General features: G+C 51.7%; 1 pseudogene; it reads right to left on the bottom strand.

Moving 5' to 3' along the window:
- Positions 1–14489: 14489 nt before the first annotated feature.
- On the bottom strand, positions 14490–15156 carry LOC113980673 (annotated as a pseudogene).
- Between the last annotated feature and the right edge of the window lie 2832 nt (positions 15157–17988).

The raw sequence follows: 17988 nt of genomic DNA, 5'->3' as shown, positions 1-17988 counted from the left end.
CATGGGCTGATCCTGACTCCCTCTGGGTGACCTCTTGCAGCACAAGGTTCCCCACTGAGTGACATTTCTTTTTCCTCACCTTCAGTCCCAACCTTCCATGCTACTCTTTGTGGAGATTTCATTCTATTTCCAATATGGAGAAAAGCTCCATCCTTTCAGATCTCCTCTAAATCCTCTCCAGTTCTTCCTCATTCCTCCAAAATGGGGAACCTCACAGACAGAGACACCAGTCCAGATGTGGTGACCCCAGGGCTGAGTCCAGGAGGGTGGCAACTCCCTTGTCTGGATGCCCACACTCTCCCCAAGGCAGCCCCATGTGCAGTTGGCCTTAAATCAAGGGGCCATTCTCATTCTTCGTAACATCACAGAATCAAGTGGCACCGTGACACTGCAGGGCCTCATGGAACCAAAGGAATGCAGGGACACTGTGGAATCTGGTGGAACCAAGGGACCATTGTGACATGTGAGGTGTCTTTGGAACAAAAGGAACTCTGAGACATCTCAGAACCTCATGGAACCAAGGGGCCACTGTGCCTCCCCAGAACTCCATGGAATCAAGCAGAGCCACTGCCTCCCCCCCGCCGCCGCACGGACCGGAGTCGCTGGCTCTACCCCACTCTGGAGTCAGTGTGTTCTTGGGCAGCAAAACTTAGCTCAGACCAGAGAGTTTCCCAGATTTTGCTTTGCCCCCTCTTTCCCCTGGTTTTGTTTTTTGTTCTTTGTTCATTCAGGGGGAAAAGGGGGAAGGGAGGCACATATTGATCCCTGTTTTCATCTGTTTACAAAAGGGAGTTGGGGCAGGGGGGGAGAGAGGAGGCAATTTCTCTGTCTGCTGTTGCTTTGGACTGTTTTGTTGGTATTGCTGGTTTTGCTGCTATATTTCTTGTCAGTAAACTCTTATTTTCTCACTTAAACCTCCTTGTATTTTGTCTGCCTGTATTGGTGCGGAATAAAAGGGGAGTGAGTTCATGTGATTGGAGTTCACACCCCAATATGTGTCTTTAAACCAGGACAGGTTGCTCAAGGGCTCCCTGAAATTTGGCATCACTCACAAAGGACTTGAAAATACATTTTGTCTGTCCAACTGTACAGAGAGATAATAAAGATGTTCTACAGTGGTGTTCAAGAGCTGATCACTGAGGGATTTCATCAGGAAGTTGCTACCAAGTGGACTTTGTACCATGGATTTTATTGGACACTCTTCATTCAGCCAACTTCCCACCCACCACATCTTCCACTTCTTCAGTCCAGCTCTCACCAGTCTGGCCATAAGGAGACCACAAGAGACCATGTCAAGGGACTTGCTGAAGTCTGGGCACACAACATCCCCTTCTTTTCCCTCCCACAGGGGTTCTGCAATCCCTGCCTTGTCCTTCCCATGCCTGGCAATGGCTGCAGCAGGACTTGCCAGATCCCCTTCCCTGCTGAGCCTGAGCAGTCTGGAACTCTGCCAACCCTCCTTGCTGCCCTGTTTGCAGACTGGTTCCATGTCTGCCTTTGCCAAGGCCCCAGGAAGCTCTGGGATGGCTCTGGCCTTTCCAAGGGTTTGGGAGAGGTCTCCCAGTGACACTGCCCAGCTTTCCCAATATCCCTGACACCAAAACCTTTTCCATATCTCCCACTTCCAGAGGAGTGCCCAGGACACAACACAGATTGTCCTGGGGGTTCTGGAGAATGAGTTGTGATTTCTTCCTCGAGGCCAACCTCTCCAATTGGATTTGAGTGCAGCTGAAAGGTTTCCTCAGCATTTTGCCTGGTGCCTCCCTACCCTGAAGGTTTCTGGCCATCAGGCTGGAGCTGAGGGGGTTGAGCAGGGGCCTGAGGAGGGTGTAGAACAAGGGCTGTGTCCAACTGTGCCAGGAGGGCTGTGCTGGGCAAGGCTGAGGAGGCTGCAGAAAACAGTGGCCCTGGGGAGGTGAGAGGAGCAGGTGGAGAGACCTTGTGCCTGCCCACGCTGGGCAGGAGCTGCCCCAGGATGGCAGCTCTGAAGCCCTCACAGGATGTCCCTGCGAACAGGAGGGGAAGACTGGATCTAAAAATGGAACCTGGAAGGCAGAGAGCAGGAGTGTCATGGTGTCACTGCAGGAGAGTTCCAGCCCTGGAGCAAGGTGACAGAAGAAGTGACCCAGTCCATGCAGAGGCCTCAGAAGATCCCACAGCATCCTGGACATGCTGGAAGGGAGCCCAGCTCTGCTTGAAAGGTTCCCAGGGCCTGTCCCTGCCTGTGCTCCAAGGGCTTCCACCCCCCAGGACGGTGCTCAGAGAGCACTCAGGCCTTACAGTGAGAAAGGGGCTCGGGAGAACAGTGTGGAAGTGGCAAGAGAGCAGCTCTGCAAAGACCAAGCCCTGCTGCTCCCTGGCAGTGCTGCTGGGCTGGGATTATTGTCCCCTTCCCGTTTGCAAAGACACCCTGTCCTGCAGTGTGCTGTCCTTTAGGAACATCTGAGAAGAAGGGTCTTGGACAAAGAAGGCACTGCAGGGTCCTTTATTGTGTTTAAATACTCAGCAAGCACAATTCATCATTTATACAGTCCCTGTGTCAAAATCAAAAGGTGGACATAAAATTAGAAGACAGGTGCCCAAGAATATTTAATTATACAGGAAGTTATTGCAAGAAGAACCCAATGACCTCCACGAACAACCTGAGCAGGAAGGCTGGGCCATTAAGGAGTCCCATTCTGAATGCTACACACCAGAAAACAGGCACTTTATTGCTCCTGAAAAGCATCCAGTTATCATTTTCCTCAGGGCATCCTTGAGCTCCTGGTTCCTCAGGCTGTAGATGAAGGGGTTCAGTGCTGGAGGCACCACTGAGTACAGAACTGACTCTAACAGATCCAGGGATGGGGAGGAGATGGAGGAGGGCTTCAGGTAGGCAAATGTACCAGTGCTGACAAAGACGGAGACCACAGCCAGGTGAGGGAGGCAGGTGGAAAAGGCTTTGTGCCGTCCCTGCTCAGAGGGGATCCTCAGCACAGCCCTGAAGATCTGCACATAGGAAAAAACTATGAAAACAAAACAACCAAATGCTACACAGCAAATAAACACAATGAGCCCAATTTCCCTGAGGTAGCCTGAGTCTGAGCAGGAGAGCTTGAGGATTTGTGGGATTTCACAGAAGAACTGGCCCAGGGCATTGCCCTGGCACAGGGACAAGGAAAATGTATTGGCTGTGTGCAGCAGAGCATTGAGAAACGCAGTGGCCCAGGCAGCTGCTGCCATGTGGGCACAAGCTCTGCTGCCCAGGAGGGTCCCGTAGTGCAGGGGTTTGCAGATGGCAACATAGCGGTCGTAGCACATGGTGCTGAGGAGGAAATACTCTGTTGACATGAAGAAGACAAAGAAAAAGACCTGTGCAGCACATCCCATGTAGGAGATGGTTGTGGTGTTATGGAGGGAATTGTGCATGGCTTTGGGGACAGTGGTGCAGATGCAGCCCAGATCTGTGAGGGAGAGGTTGAGCAGGAAGAAGCCCATGGGGGTGTGCAGGTGGTGGTCGCAGGCTACGGCGCTGAGGATGAGGCCGTTGGCCAGGAGGGCAGCCAGAGAGATGCCCAGGAAGAGCCAGAAGTGCAGGAGCTGCAGCTCCCGCCTGTCTGCAAATGCCAGGAGGAGGAACTGGGTGAGGGAGCTGCTGTTGGACATGAGCTCCCCTTGCATATTAGTACTTGTCTGAGAAGAAAAAGGCAATAACAAGTTATGATGGATGTCTCAGAAAAAAAATCTATTCCAGTCCTCATATAAACCCCTCAAATCAACTTTTCTCTCTCACAAAGAATCTGTGGCTGGTCCATTTTAGGAGCTCCGTTGAGTGCTGGCTCAGAAAGCTCCAACGAGGAGAGGGCTCTGCTGATGCTCTGGAGGACTCAGTTCTGCTCTACAACAATAGATAAATAGGAATTAGGAATGATGTTTGATGAAATCCCCCCATGGTATTAAATACCTTCTCATCATTGTCACTCCCAGCTCACCCCATTGCAGAGCAGAGATGTGGGCAGACTTTTTTGGTTTTTTTGCTTCCATTTGCCCCACCTGAGGAAGTGGAATTCCTAAGGCAGAAATCCTTAGCACTTATACTTCTGTCTATGAGACACTTTGTGGCTCCTGTGAGACGAGATCATCCCTTCCTGCAGTGTGGGGCAGACAGTCTGTCCATCAGCCCTGCTCTCAGCTGCCCAAGGCTGGCACCTCTCTGAGCTGGAGGGCAAAGGGACCTTAGTGTACCCCTGAGGAGAAACTGGACCCTGCTGGGAGCTGGTGACTCCAGATCTGCAAACTCCTCATTCTGTCTCATCCCACCAAGGCAGATCTCAGCTCTGCCCTCCCAGCCAGGGGCACAGAGGGCTCATTCCAGCTGCCTGCACACACCTTCCAGCCCCACTGCCATGGCCTCAGTGCTGAGAGGCTGTGGGGAGCACAGAGCTGGAATGGGAGAGCTGTGCCCTTCAGGAAGGCAGCCTGAAGCACACCAGGATCACCCAAGGAGAGAACTGCACATCCTAAAGATGTTACATCCCAAATGGAGAGTCCTGCAGACTCTTTGTCCAGAGCTCCCACCTGAGCTGGGAACAAAGGCAGCATGAAGAGGAGGGGAAAGTGGAGACATTCCCCCCACTCCTCTGGAGGCCCTACAGGGACAAAGAGATGGGCAAAGGGACTTTCCCCTCCTCAGGGCTCCACTACCAGGAAGGAAACTCATGTCACTGAGCCCCTGGCCATGGAGAGAAAGGCTCTGCTGGGTGGTAGAGGAGATCAGGGGCTTGTTCTGGGCAAGAAATCAGCAGTGCAGGGGAGGGCCCAGAACTGCCCTGACCCCCTCCCAGGGCATTTCAGCAGCAGTTCCCTCTCAGACTCTACCCTGGGCTCTGCTGCCTGGAGCTGTCCCTGCCAGCAGCTGCTTCCCTGGGCCCAGGGCTGGACCCTGGCAGTGCTGCCAGAGCCCAGCCCAGCCCTGGGGGCTCAGCTCTGCCCTGCAGAGCCCTCCCAGCAGCACAGGGCACTGCCCGGAGTATCTCTGCCTGGGCAGGCTCTGATGGCAAAGTCAGAGCAACCCTGAGGAGGCTGGAAAAGTGACACTGATGCTGCCTGTAAGGCACCATGTGCTGATCTCTGATACTGCCTGGTTTATTCACCTCTGAACAGAGCAGATTTGGAATTGCAGTGCTGCCCTCTGAAATGAGACATTAATTTGTACTTCCCATTACTCACGAGATAAGCAAGAGCACAACACTGGAAGAAGGGGTCACCCCCTCTGAGGCAGCCCCTGCCTTTCTGTGCTCATTGAAAACTCTCCTGTGAAATCTCCTCTTGTGCTCTCCAGCTGTGAGTAGCCCTGACTCATGGAGCACCTTATCCACATAAGGACTCAGCCCTCCAAGTCATTGTCCTCCCCACAGCCCTTGTGCCCCAGCCCTGGGAGCAGCTCCTCGGGCCGGCTGAGAGCTGCCCCTGGCAGGCAGCAGAGTCCCTGCCCAGCACAGCGCCCTGGGCTGCAGGACCCTGCTCTGCCCCACAGCTCTGGGCACCCCCAGCTGCACCCCCTGCTTCACAGCTCTTCCAAACTGCCCCAAAACAGCCCCTGCTCACCCATCCCATCAGCTGGGGCTGGGCCAGCTTTAGGAGATACCTCCACAAGCTGCCCCTGCACTGCCCTGCAGCCACAGACTCACCATGTGCAGCCCTGCCAAGATTCCTCCTGCAGGGAGCTCTCAGCCCTCCTGCCAGTGCTGAGCCCCTGGAAGCTCTGTGTGTGCCCTGCTGGTGTCCCTGAGCTGCCCTGGCAGTGCCCTCAGCCCTGCTGGGCTGTGCAGAGGAGCTGCTCACCAGCAGAGCTGTCTCTTTGAAGCTCTTCTTGCTTGCCAGGAGCTCCCTGTGTGCCAGGAGCCCGGCCCAGCTCAGCAGCACAGCAACAGCCCCAGGCATTTCATGACCCTCAGGGGGTTTGATGTTGTTTACATGAGACTCAGTCCCTGAGAGGAAGTTCAAACAACTTTTCAAGAAGTCAAAGTGAGATTGGAACACTAAAGTTTCTTGTAGTGCTAATGAGTCTTGCTGAGGGACACAACTGACAACTTGTCCCCAGGTTCCAGTTAGAGCAGAAAACTGTAGACAGTGATGACAAGGATGGACAAGCAAGGGAAAGGTGGCTCTGATGATGAATAAACATTCAGTTGTTTCCTTAATCCAACAGGCCAAGCCCTGACCCTCAGCCCCTGGGAAGGCAGGTCCTGTCCCTGCCTCATTCCTCAGGGCTCTTCCTGGGGCACTGGGATGTGGGATGTGCAATGCCAAGGGCAGGACCATGGGGTGGCACCTGCCAGGCTGCTGAGCAGGGACAAGGAGGCCATGAGGCCCCAGGGCTGCAAGGGCCACTTGTCTCCTCCTGGCATCAGGGCCACAGACAGCAGCCATGGCCAAAGGCCTGCAGAAGGTGGCTCTGTCAGGGCCTTTCAGCTTCTCCCCCTCCCTCTCTCCTCTCCAGCCCAGGCTGTCCTACGGTGTCCATGCCCTGCCCCTTTCCCTGCAGGCTGTCGTCATCCCCCCGGCTGCCCCACCTGGCTGGCACCTTCCTGCACTGACATCTCTGCGTCCTCCCTGGCTCTTCCTGAACACACAAAGCCTTGGGCTCATCCAGACTCCTTCTTTGTGACATATTGCACCACAACACTGACCTTGGAGGGAAATTTCTTACTTCTTGTCACCAGTCTAGGCCCCCCCAGCTGCCCTTGGTGGCACTAGTTCTTTCTTAGGCTGTTTTCTGACAGGAAGAAAAGCTCCACCAGCTCTGACACTCCCCTTCCAGACCTCTCAGGCTACTCCTCTACTGTCCTTAGTCTTCGCACCACTGACCCCTGAGTCCTCAGCCTCTTTATATGAGTCATATGTTTGAGGCCCCAAATTCCTTCCTGAGGGATCTCTGGGACCATTCCAAGGTTTTGGAAGATGACAATATAGTGCTCTTATCCCAGGAAACACAGAATGATACTTTTTTCCAAGGGTTGTCTTGGCAGAATGAGGCACAATATCTTTAAACTTTCTGGCACAAGGGAGCTCTGAGCTCTGGGTACGGAGGGAGCTCCAAGTGCCAACCACTGGAGTGGGAGCTACAAATCATCAGGGCTTGTGTTCTTTGGAGGGCCAGACACTGGTGAGAGTGGGGTGTGTTTGTGCACATGTAAGGACTTGAAGGGCACAATGAACTGTCTCCAAACACTGTCAAAGAAAGAAAATCCCATAAGATTCCACAAGACATAAGCACTGATGGCAAACAGGAAGGCCTTTAATTCCAAGGCCTAAATGGAGGTGAAGCTTTGGAAGTAGCCCCCAGGACAGAATTGCACTGTGCAGACTGTGGGAAAGAGCAGACAGCCCCAACAGGAAGCCAGGGCTGGTAAGGCAGGTCTGGGGAACCCATCCAGGCAAAGATTCCCACCTGCAGACTGAAAGCACACCGGGCAAAACTCCCACCATGGCAAACTGTGGGAAAGGAAGCAAGTCCTTGTACATGTGCCAGCCCAAGCTGTGGGAACAGCATCTACCCCCCTGAACACCCAGGGCTTGGGCTGTATAAAAGTGATAGCCCAGAAGCACAACTTGGGGACCCACCACCAAGCAGAGCAGGGTGAAGAAGGACCGGCAGGAGCCTCAGGGATCTACATGGTGTGATACATTTACTTCATCTCTGTCTCTCTCTCACTGTCTTCCCACCACCCCCTTCTTCTCTCTCTTTCTATTTCTTTCTTTCTCTCTCCCTCATATTTACTGTTAAATCAAACCTGGACTGCTGACTTTGGCACATGGTCTCCTTTGCAGCTGAATTTAGGCAGAGGTGTTACTTAATAATGGGAACCTGAGAGTATCCATGAGGTTTTACAGTGTGGGAATGACCAACTGATTCCATGAGGTTCCACAGAGTCGCAGGGTCCATTTGGCTTCGTAAGGCTCTGCAGTGTGATAATGGACCCTTGATTCCATGAGTTTGCAAAATGTCGCAGGACTCCTTTGGTTCTAGGAGGTCCCACATATCACAGTGGCCCCTTGGTTCCATGAGATTCCACAGCGTCCCAGGGTTCATTTGGTTCCATGAGGATCTGCAGTGTCACAGTGGCCTTTGAGTGCGCGAGGTTCCTCAGTGTCACAATGGCCCCTTGATTCTATGAAGTCCCGAAATGTCTTAGGGCTCCCTTGGTTCCATGAGGCCCTTCATGGCACAATGAACCCTTCGTTCCATGAGTTTCCACAGTGTTCCAGCATTCCTTTGGTTTCACGAGGCAAGCACAGCAATCACCACACTGACTGCTCTGGGCTGTGCAGGCATTTGTGCTTCTGCCTGTCTCACACACAGCCCCAACCTTGGGATGGATCTGGATGTCACTGGATGTGATGTCCCAGGGGAGATGTGATGTCATATGGTGGATGTGACATCACAGAGGAGCCTTGATGCCACAACAAGGATGTGATGTCACAGGTGAGTTGTGATGTCATGGGGAGCATGTGATGTCACAGGCGAGCACAGGATGTCACAGGGATGATATGTTATCACAGGAGAGGGGTGATGACATATGATGGTTGTGACGTTATAGGGGAGATGTGATGTCACGGGGAGGTGTGATGTCACGGGAAGGTATGGTGTCACAGGGGAGGACGTGATGTCAGAGAAAGGATGTGATGTCAGAGGAAGGATGTGATGTCATGGGGAGGATGTGATGTCATAGAGGAGATGTGATGTCATATTATGGCTGTGACATCATAGGGAAGATGTGATGTCACAGGGAAGATGTGATGTCACAGGAAGGATGTGATGTCACAGGGGAGATGTGATGTCACAGGACAGGTCTGATATTATGTGGGCACTGTGATGTCATAGGGGAGGACAGGGATGATGTGATATCACAGGAGAGGTGTGATGTCATATGATGGATGTCACATCATAGGAGAGATGTGATGTCACAACAAGGATGTGATATCACAAGGGACATGTGATGTCACAGAGGAGATGTGATGTTACAGGGAGGATGTGATCTCACAGGCGAGCACGGGATGTCCGAGGGATGATATGATGTGATGTCATAGAGGAGTCTTGATATCACAAGAAGGATGTGGTGTCATGGGGAGGATGTGATGTCACAGGGCAGGTGTGATGTCATAGGAGAGAGGTGATGTCATGGGTACAATGTGATGTCACAGGGATGATATGATATCACAGGAGAGATGTGCTGTCATAGCAGAGATGTGATGTCACAGGGACGATGTGATGTCACAGGTGAGGATGTGATGTCGCAGGGATGATATGATATCACAGGGGAGATGTCATGTCATAGATGAGATGTGATGTCATAGTGGAGATGTGATGTCACAGGAAGGATGTGACATCATAAGGGAGGATGTGATATCACATGGGAGCTGTGATGTCATAGGGATTATGTGATATCACAGGAGAGATGTGATGTCAAATTATGGATGTGACATCATAGGAGAGATGTGATGTCACTGGGGAGGTGTAATGTCACAGGAAGGATATGATATCACAGGAGAGCTGTGACATCAGGGCAGGATGTGATGTCACAGGGATGATGTGGTATCACAATAGAGATGTGATGTCATATGATGGATGTGACGTCATAGGGGAGATGTGATGTCATAGGAGAGGTGTGATGTCACTGGAAGGATGTGATGTCATGGGGAGCATGTGATGTCATAGAGGAGTGACACATCCCCCCCAACCTTGGTCCAGCTAAAGCCCTGGAATTTGTCTTTGTTTCCCTTGGGTTCAAGGTCAGACTGTTTTATTTCCATGGATGTCTAGAGATGAGTTAAGGGTAGCTCAGACCTTTTGGGGAGGAAGGAGTTGTTTACTCCTGAGCATTTGAACTCAGCCTTTGTTCCTGGTTTCTTCCCACTCTTTCAGAGCAGTTCATTCCCCAGGGTGAAAGCTCTGATTCCCCAGCACAGTCAGGTTCTCCTGAGCTCAGGATGTTTCACTGGTCTCATTTTTCTCCAGTATTAATTCTGTGCCAAATTCTTGCTTCCTAAGTCAGTGAAATGTTAGAAGATAGAGAATCTCACCTGGATCTTGGACAGAACACTTATAGACTTCTTTATTCTATTGAATTCTTCCCTTCTACTTATGGATGACAGGACACCCATGTAGAAAGTCCCTTCTCTGGTTTTCAGGACTTAAAATCGATGCTTTTCTGATGTCGGTATTTATTGGAGTGTTATTTATTCAACTGTGAGTGCTGAATTGAGTGTTCCTTGCACCTTTAAAAAGTGCAACCCCTTTAAATCTATTGTTTTAAAAACTATGCATTAGATGTCAGACGACATAAGGACAGCATGTAGAGATAACCCTGATGTAAGTGATGGTTCCAGTCATCCCGTGCATGGATAAAAGATTTCCAAGGCTTTGTTCCAAGGCTGCTGCCCCTGAGCCAGGCATGAAAAGTGAATGGCGGCGATTGCACGTTGGTGAAATGATATGGGAAGTAGCAAACAGCCTGGCTGGAGGGAGCACAGTTTGGGAAGGGGGCGCAGGGAAAATCTACTGTAATGTTCCGGGGTAAATAAAAGAAAATAAACAGAGGAGGGTCCTCTTTCAGATATGGTTTATAGATCAGTGCCTGTGTATAGTGTAAGATAGCTTCAGAAATGTAAGAATGCAGTTTCTACAGCTTTTACTACAGCGACACGTTTTTTATAAAATATGTAAAGAGATGATAAGTTGGGTGTTATGTTGGGCTGTTTTTGGTGTTGTTTTATTTTTTTTTGTGGATGCTTTGTCCCTCCCAACCTCCCCAAAGGAGCTTTCTTGAATGTACCTTCTTACAGCTAATTTGAATGATTAGTTTAGATAAGCCTCTTAGAGTAGATGCATTTCAGTGAAATCGGGGCACGTGTCTTTTTGGCTCTGGTGCAAGATTCAAACTAATTTTTTTCTTCCTCTTTGGCTCAATTAAAAGCCATCTTAAAACACTCCCAATATATTGTGTGAGTGCAGGGCTTGAGGTGTGTGGGATTGAATGGACACAGAGAAAGAACTAAGATTCAGAAACATATCTGCTTCCCTGTCTCAATTAATAAACCCCACAGTTTGACACATTGACTTCAAATTCCCACAGGAAAAGTAGCCGTGTGTATTCCCTCTGACACCTTGGCCACCCTACAGCAAATAAAGATGCTGAGGAGTAAAAAGGAGCTCCAGCATGCTCTGGGTTTATTTGTTTTTTGGAGAAAACATGTTCCAGACTTCTCCATTATTGCTGCCCTGGTGGCATCATGCCAGATAAGAAAAGGAGTTGGATAAATAGAAAATTCCTTCTTTTTAATAATGGGTCCGTAGTGGGCCAGATTTCCTCTTTTTGCAGGAACCTGCCAGCAGATGAGATCAAACTGCGTGAGAGCGATAAAGCTTTCAATTGCTGCAATGGGTAGAAGAGAGAACTGCCCCCACAACTGCTTCTGTTGTCAGTTTACAAGTATGCCATGAGAAAACAAAGTGGCAACAGGACTGGAGAGTTGTACTGTTCTTTGCAGCACTGATGGTTTGCATATGTTTGTGTTTTTATCTTAATAACTTTGTGATGTGCACGTCTGTGAGTATTTTTGTCTCAGTAGTTTTGCAATATGTAAAATTTAACACAAACATTGTGTTTGTGTCTCCTCTACTCCCAAAATTGCTTGTATTATCAGTTTATTAATAATTGTTGACTTTTTTGTGTTTTTATCATGAGCAACTCACTGGTAAGATTGTGTAAGACAAGCCATTTTATGTATTGCTAGTTTAATTTTTGCCAAGTTTATTTTGTCTTTTTATTGAAAAACAAATTGGGAGAAGCTTTTAGATACGTATAATTCTGTCTCAATCAAAACTGAGAACCAAGAAACTCCACCAAATTTAGCCTAAGAGTTGGTACAAGAATTTATGCATATTTGGAATCATACAAATATGTATTAGATGCATTAACCCTCTGCCTCAGAAGGCATCAAATTTTATATTTGGGTAAAATTCTCAAAATATTAACAAATTAAACTAAATTTAGACAAAAGAAAGGAAAGTGTGACCTAAAGAGAATATAAGAAAGCCTTGTACCAACTCCCAAGTAACTCAATGTATTTGCATAAGAACTGATGTGTAATTTCAGGTCCAATTTCAAGACACATTGGCCCCTCTAACAGACACATTATTATAGAACAATACTACTCACAGGATAGAGAGAGTGGGTAATGAAAATTAGATTTGTGACAGTATTAAATCCTGATGTTTGTAACTTTGTTAAAATTAGGAAATTTGACTGTAGCTATTGAGATCCTGTTATGTCCCATATGCTTACTATTTTACTGTAGGGTTTTTTGGAAATTGCATTGCATTGGGAAAAGATTTGTGCTCTCTCTTCCTTTTCTTTTCTCTCTGTCCACTACAGGAAAGGCACCGCCCACAAAGAAGATTCACAACGAACGACAAAAGAGAAATTATTGAATGCATAAATCACAGGGTGGTGTCGAAGACTGAAACAGTTCATGATTTATGCATTCTAGGATTGCCAAGGGACTTTTACAGGCTTCTGCAGGACTTTTGCATTGTACCTCTGATGGCCCATCAAAGCCCATCCCCCCCCTGCCAACCTTGGAAGGCAGGAAAAACCCTTTTCCCAGGCCCCTCATGGGAACTCTGCGCAGGCCCAGGAGATGTTGGGGGTTCGTGGCATGGCCCAGGACACCATCCATGGATATAATAACTCAGAACTTCTTGGAGTGTGGGGGCTTCCCTCCCCCACCCCCAACAGATCAAGGCCACCACTTCAACTCACAGACATGGAAGCTGCAACTCCCAAGTTCCATCGCTGGACCCCATGGGCAGTGACTATAGACATCTTTCCACTCTCAGCTTTGCTTTCCCTTACTCTCCCTTACCCTTATCCTGTCTTTCCTTTCTCTCCCTTATGCATTTTCCCTAAAGGTTCTCTTTATGCCATATTGCTGTAGATGAGAGATAGAGATGGTAACACCCAAAATGGCAACATACCTGTTTACCTTTGAAACAAAAGTGTTCTAAAATAAACCCTGCATATATATATATATTTTCAAACACTCATTATTCAGTGTCGTTTTACTCTAATCCACCCCAAGGGATTTATTAATAAGAACCTGGGTTACCCCCTCCTTTCTGGGGCGGGTGGTAACAGACCCCTTGTAGCAGGATGTTCTACCTGGAAAAGAATCTGATGGGAGAATGCAAGCAATGCAAGCTCTCTGTGGGGAGTTACTGCTGGTGCCAAAGGGGTTGGTTTAGTGTTGAATTGTGCCAAACCCAGCCTGGTTCCCCAACCTTCCAATACACATCCTGCTTTTGGAAGCAGAGTTTGACAGATCAGCTGCTCACTGGCCTGGGAATATGTGACTGGAGATCCATCACTGGATAAGTATAAAAGCCCAGGGCCAACTTTCATAGAGCAGATTCTCCCACAGACTTTGTTGAAGTGTGTGGAGCTTCTGCTGTGAAGCAGGGACGCCTCTTGGTCGTCACTGCCCAGGGGGTAAAAGAAAGAGAGATATGCCTTGATTTATCTCTGTTAGACACTGCCGGGCCCTCCCCGCTTCCTTCCCAGTCCCGGTTATTGGGGGGCAGTGGAGGAGGGGCTTGGGGGAATCCCAAGGGGTGGAGCCAAATTGGGGGGGGCAGAACCGGCCTGAGATGGATCGAGAATGGGGAACCCCCTGTGTGCCCCCCGTGTCAACCCACTCTGGGTGGGATTTGGAAGGGCACCTGCCCCTCAATAAAGCACCCAGCTCACACCAAAAGGTGCTGGGACCCCCAAAAACCTTCCCACGGCCCGTCAAAGACTCCCAAACACACTCAAAGCCCACCCAGGACCCCACCTAATCCCTTTTCTGGGGTGCTGGGGGCTGCTGGATTCAATCTCAGCCTTGGATTATGACAACACTTTCAGTTTAGAGGAATTACAGAGCTGTGACTGAAACACTTTGTCCTCCAGGTTTTAATGATGGCAAATCAGATCTATTGATAGACATGAGTTATTTAGGGTTACAAATGATCAGACAAAAGATCTTCATCAGGATTATTTACTGCACAATAGAAACACTAAAACCACCATGAGCACAAGATAGGACAGTGCTCTACACTAAAGCAATTGTTGAAGCAATCCTACTCCAGCTGGCACAAAAGCAAGAATTCTTAATTAAAGATGGATGGAACTTCCCCAGACCAATGCTGGTGGGGAGATCTCTGCTCTCAACCTCCAGCAGTGACCTTGGGGGTGTCCCCAGCCAAGGCAGGAATCTCCACACACACCCCCAAGAAGGGTTCTGTTGGAAGAAGCTGCCCCTGTGAAAGGGGACTGGCCCTTTGTGGTAGAAAGGGATGGACTGACAGTCACTGGACTCCAGGGGTTGCCTCATCATCAGGGGCTTCATTCGGGGTGGAAGCAGCAGACAAGGCTCTTCCGCAGTTGGGGCACTCGTAGGGCTTTCTCTTACTTGTGGGTCTGTTGGTGTGAGGTCAAGTTAGAGCTCCTGAGGAAGCTCTTCCCACACTCCCCCACACTTGTAGGGCCTCTCCCCGGTGTGGATGCGCCGGTGCCTGATGAGGGTGGAGTTGTGCTTGAAGCCCTTCCCGCAGTCGGTGCAGCGGAAGGGCCTCTCATCCGTGTGTGTCCGCTCATGCAGGAGGAGATGTGCGCTTTGCTGAAACCTCTTCCCACATTCCAAGCACTTGTAGGGCCGTTCCCCAGTGTGGATACGCTGGTGGATGAGGAGTTGGGAGCTCTTCGTGAAGCTCTTCCAACATTGCCCGCATGTATAGGGCTGTTCCCCAGTGTGGATGCGCTGGTGGGTGCGGAGGGTGGAGCTGTCCCTGAAGCTCTTCCCACATTCCCCACACGTGTAGGGACGTTCCCCAGTGTGGATGGCCTGGTGTCGGATCAGCTTGGAGTGCTGGCTGAAGCTCTTGCCACATTCCCCACATATGTAGAGCTGTTCTCCACTGCGGATGTGCTGGTGGGTGAGAAGGTTGGAGCTGTTACTGAAGCTCTTTCCACATTCCCTGCACGTGTAGGGCCATTCTCCGGTGTGTATGTGCTGGTCTTGGATCAGGTGGGAGCTTGTCCTGAAGCTCTTCCCACATTCCAAGCACCTGAAGGGCTTCTGCCTGTTGGGAGGCTGCTCAGGGACCACCAGGTCACAGCTCCTGCTCAAGCTCCGGCCGCCTTCCCGGCACAGGCTGGGTCTTTCCTCCTCACAGCACCCTGGGCTGGCTTTGGAACCCCTCCTGCGGGGGGATCTCTGGCCCTTTTCTTCCCTGCTGCCTTCCTGCACCGTGGAGCCCTTCAAAACGGCCTCTCCCACCAGGGTCTCACAGGGGGATTTGTCCTCCGGGCTCTCCGTCCTCAGCTCGGGGCCTGGGGCAGGAAGCAAGAAGGACAGGGAGGGGATTTGCCTCCGGCCCACAGGGAAGGCCAAGGACATCCCCCCAACTCCGGCCCCGGCAGGACGGTGGCGGCAGCGGGGTTGTCCTGCAGCCGGGGGCCATGCTCGGCTGCCAGAGCCAGCACAACACCCGCCCAAAGGGCCACTGACTTCCTCCTCACCTGCCTGGGGGGCCAAAGGCATCTTCCTCTTCCTCACAGCCTCCTCCTCCATCCGCCCAAGATTTGGGAAGGACAAATCCTGATGGGGAGAAAACAAGGGCTGAGTGTGTTGGCTTGAGGGTTCCTCCTGCCCAAGTCCATCTCTAGAACTCACTGGGCATCCTGTGACCATAAAAACCTCCAAAACACCAAGATTCAGCCCAGAAAAACCCAAACCATCGATATTCAGGTAAAAAACCCTCAAAAATAGCAGGAAGACCCCTGCCCCCTCAAACTGCAAAAAGTTGAGATTCGGCTAAAAAATACTCCAAAATATGAAGATTAGACCAAAAAAACTGTCACAAAAACAAACTGGGGTGGGGGGGCAGCCCTGGAAACCAGGGCTTTGCTCCCTCAGCTCTGCAGGGGCTTCCCACGGGCTCTCGGCCTCCTTTGGGCATCCCCTGCTCCAGTGTGGGCTCCTCCCGGGCTGCAGGGGGGTCTCTGCTCCATCCTGGACTCATCCACAGGTCACAGGCCCTTCAGCTCAGGCTCACCCAGAGCTCCAGCCGGTTCCGTGGAGCAGCGATCCCCTGGGCCCCTGCCAGTGTGGGCACCTCACCAGGGCTGTTACTTGAGGTCCTCTGGCTCCCTGCCAGTCTCGGGCTGTTTCTCCAAACCACCAAACCAAGTGTGCCAAATGCCCTGGTTGGTCAGTGCCGGCTGGGGGAGCGGGCACTCGCTGAGGGGATGAGAAAACTGCACCTGGGGCTGGGCTGAAAGAGGCTTCAGCACCACTTCTGATGGCCCAGGGGCAGCATCTGGCTTCTCCCAAACAGAGAGATGGCACTTGTTCCTCTGCAAGGAGTCAAGGGCAGGAGGGTGACTCCTGCTGCATGGATGGAATAGCAGAGGATCCCTTGGGTCCCCAGGCTGGATCAGCACTCGGGGATACAAACTGCCCTCGGGCTCAGGATGCAGCTGCCAGCACAGATTTCCCTGCAAAGGCTCCAAGAAGTCAAGCTCTGGAGAGGAGATTGTGCCCCAGGGATGGGATTGCAGAGGCTCCCTCAGGTCCCCAGCATCAATCAGCAACCAGGAATAGACACAAAAGGCCCCCATAAAGATTTCTGGGGGAGTGTCCTGTAGGGAGGGGACAGTGTCACCCCACCAGGGTGGGGCTGGCAAGTGGGAGGCTGCTCCAGGGCTCTGCAAGAGGCCTCGTGCTCTGCTCGGCCCCAGCACTGGCTGGGACCAACACCCCCGGCTGCCCCCAGCCCTGGGCAGCTCTGCTGCCACAGGCTGTGCCCTCACCATGGCCCTGCAATGGCCCTGCCTGTCCCTCACCCGTGGCCTTGCCTGTGGTCCTGTCCCTTGGCTCTCTCTCTGCCAGCTGAGTGTGGGGCACACAGGCTGGGGGTCCCTCCCAAGCCCCCCGGGCAGCCGGCGTTGGCTGGGGGGATGTGAGGGCTGGGCCTGCTCAGCACAGCCCCGGCCTCGTGCCCAGCGCCTCTTTCCTGCCCCACACAAGAGCTTCCCGGCCCCCCCAGGGCTCCCCTGCTGCTGCCTCTGCTCCTGGCCCTGCCTTTGCTGCTCCCTTGGCTGGGCCAGCGGCTCCAGGGGGGGGATGGCAGCAGCTTCAGCTCCACGGCACTTCCTGGGGGGAGCTCAGCCCGGGGGGGACGGGCAGGGACCTGATGGGGATGGACAGGGGCCCAGCAGGGACAGCCAGGGCCTGCAGGGGAAGGCACAGGGACAACCTGGACCCCCACACTGCCAGGGCTGTCTCTGCTCCTCCTTGCAGGCTCCGTGGCCAGGCACAGTTTGTGTTCCTGGGTGCCACCATCTCAGCACTTGCAGCCGCTCAAATCAGCGCCCGCAGCTCTGCAGCAAAGCCCCAGCTCACCTGGCACACAGGGGATGGACACAGCACCTTCTCAGGAAGGGGCACCTTCATCTGTTCCCCACCATGGGACTCTCCTTCCTCCGCAGCACCTCTGCCTTGCACTTATTCTCAGCCTCACCTCAGGGACAGCTCTGGGCTCACCTCCGCGCCACTTCTCAGCCTCACCTCAGGGCCTGGGCTCAAGGACAGGAACCTGCAGGGAGGGGACATGATGTGCAAGCTGAGGGCTGCCTGATTGCACTGGCCTCTGGGCTTCTTTCTCCTTCTACAACCATCCCACAACTTAGCCTGCTTTTCTAACACCACACATTTACACACTAACCTTGCAGATATATATGTACACACATCTCTATCACCCTGGGGATAGAGCCTCAAGCATGTGCTGCCATAGGAATGGCAACCAGAGAATCACAGAATCAGCCACGTTGGAAAAGACCTCCGAGATCATCAAGTCCAACCCTGGATCCAACCCCGCCGTGCTTCCCAGACCATGGCACTGAG

Source organism: Neopelma chrysocephalum, unplaced genomic scaffold, assembly GCF_003984885.1.
Source record: "Neopelma chrysocephalum unplaced genomic scaffold, ASM398488v2 Primary Assembly neopelma1_94950, whole genome shotgun sequence".
Lineage (NCBI taxonomy): Eukaryota > Metazoa > Chordata > Aves > Passeriformes > Pipridae > Neopelma > Neopelma chrysocephalum.
This window is presented reverse-complemented; position numbering and strand designations above follow the sequence as displayed.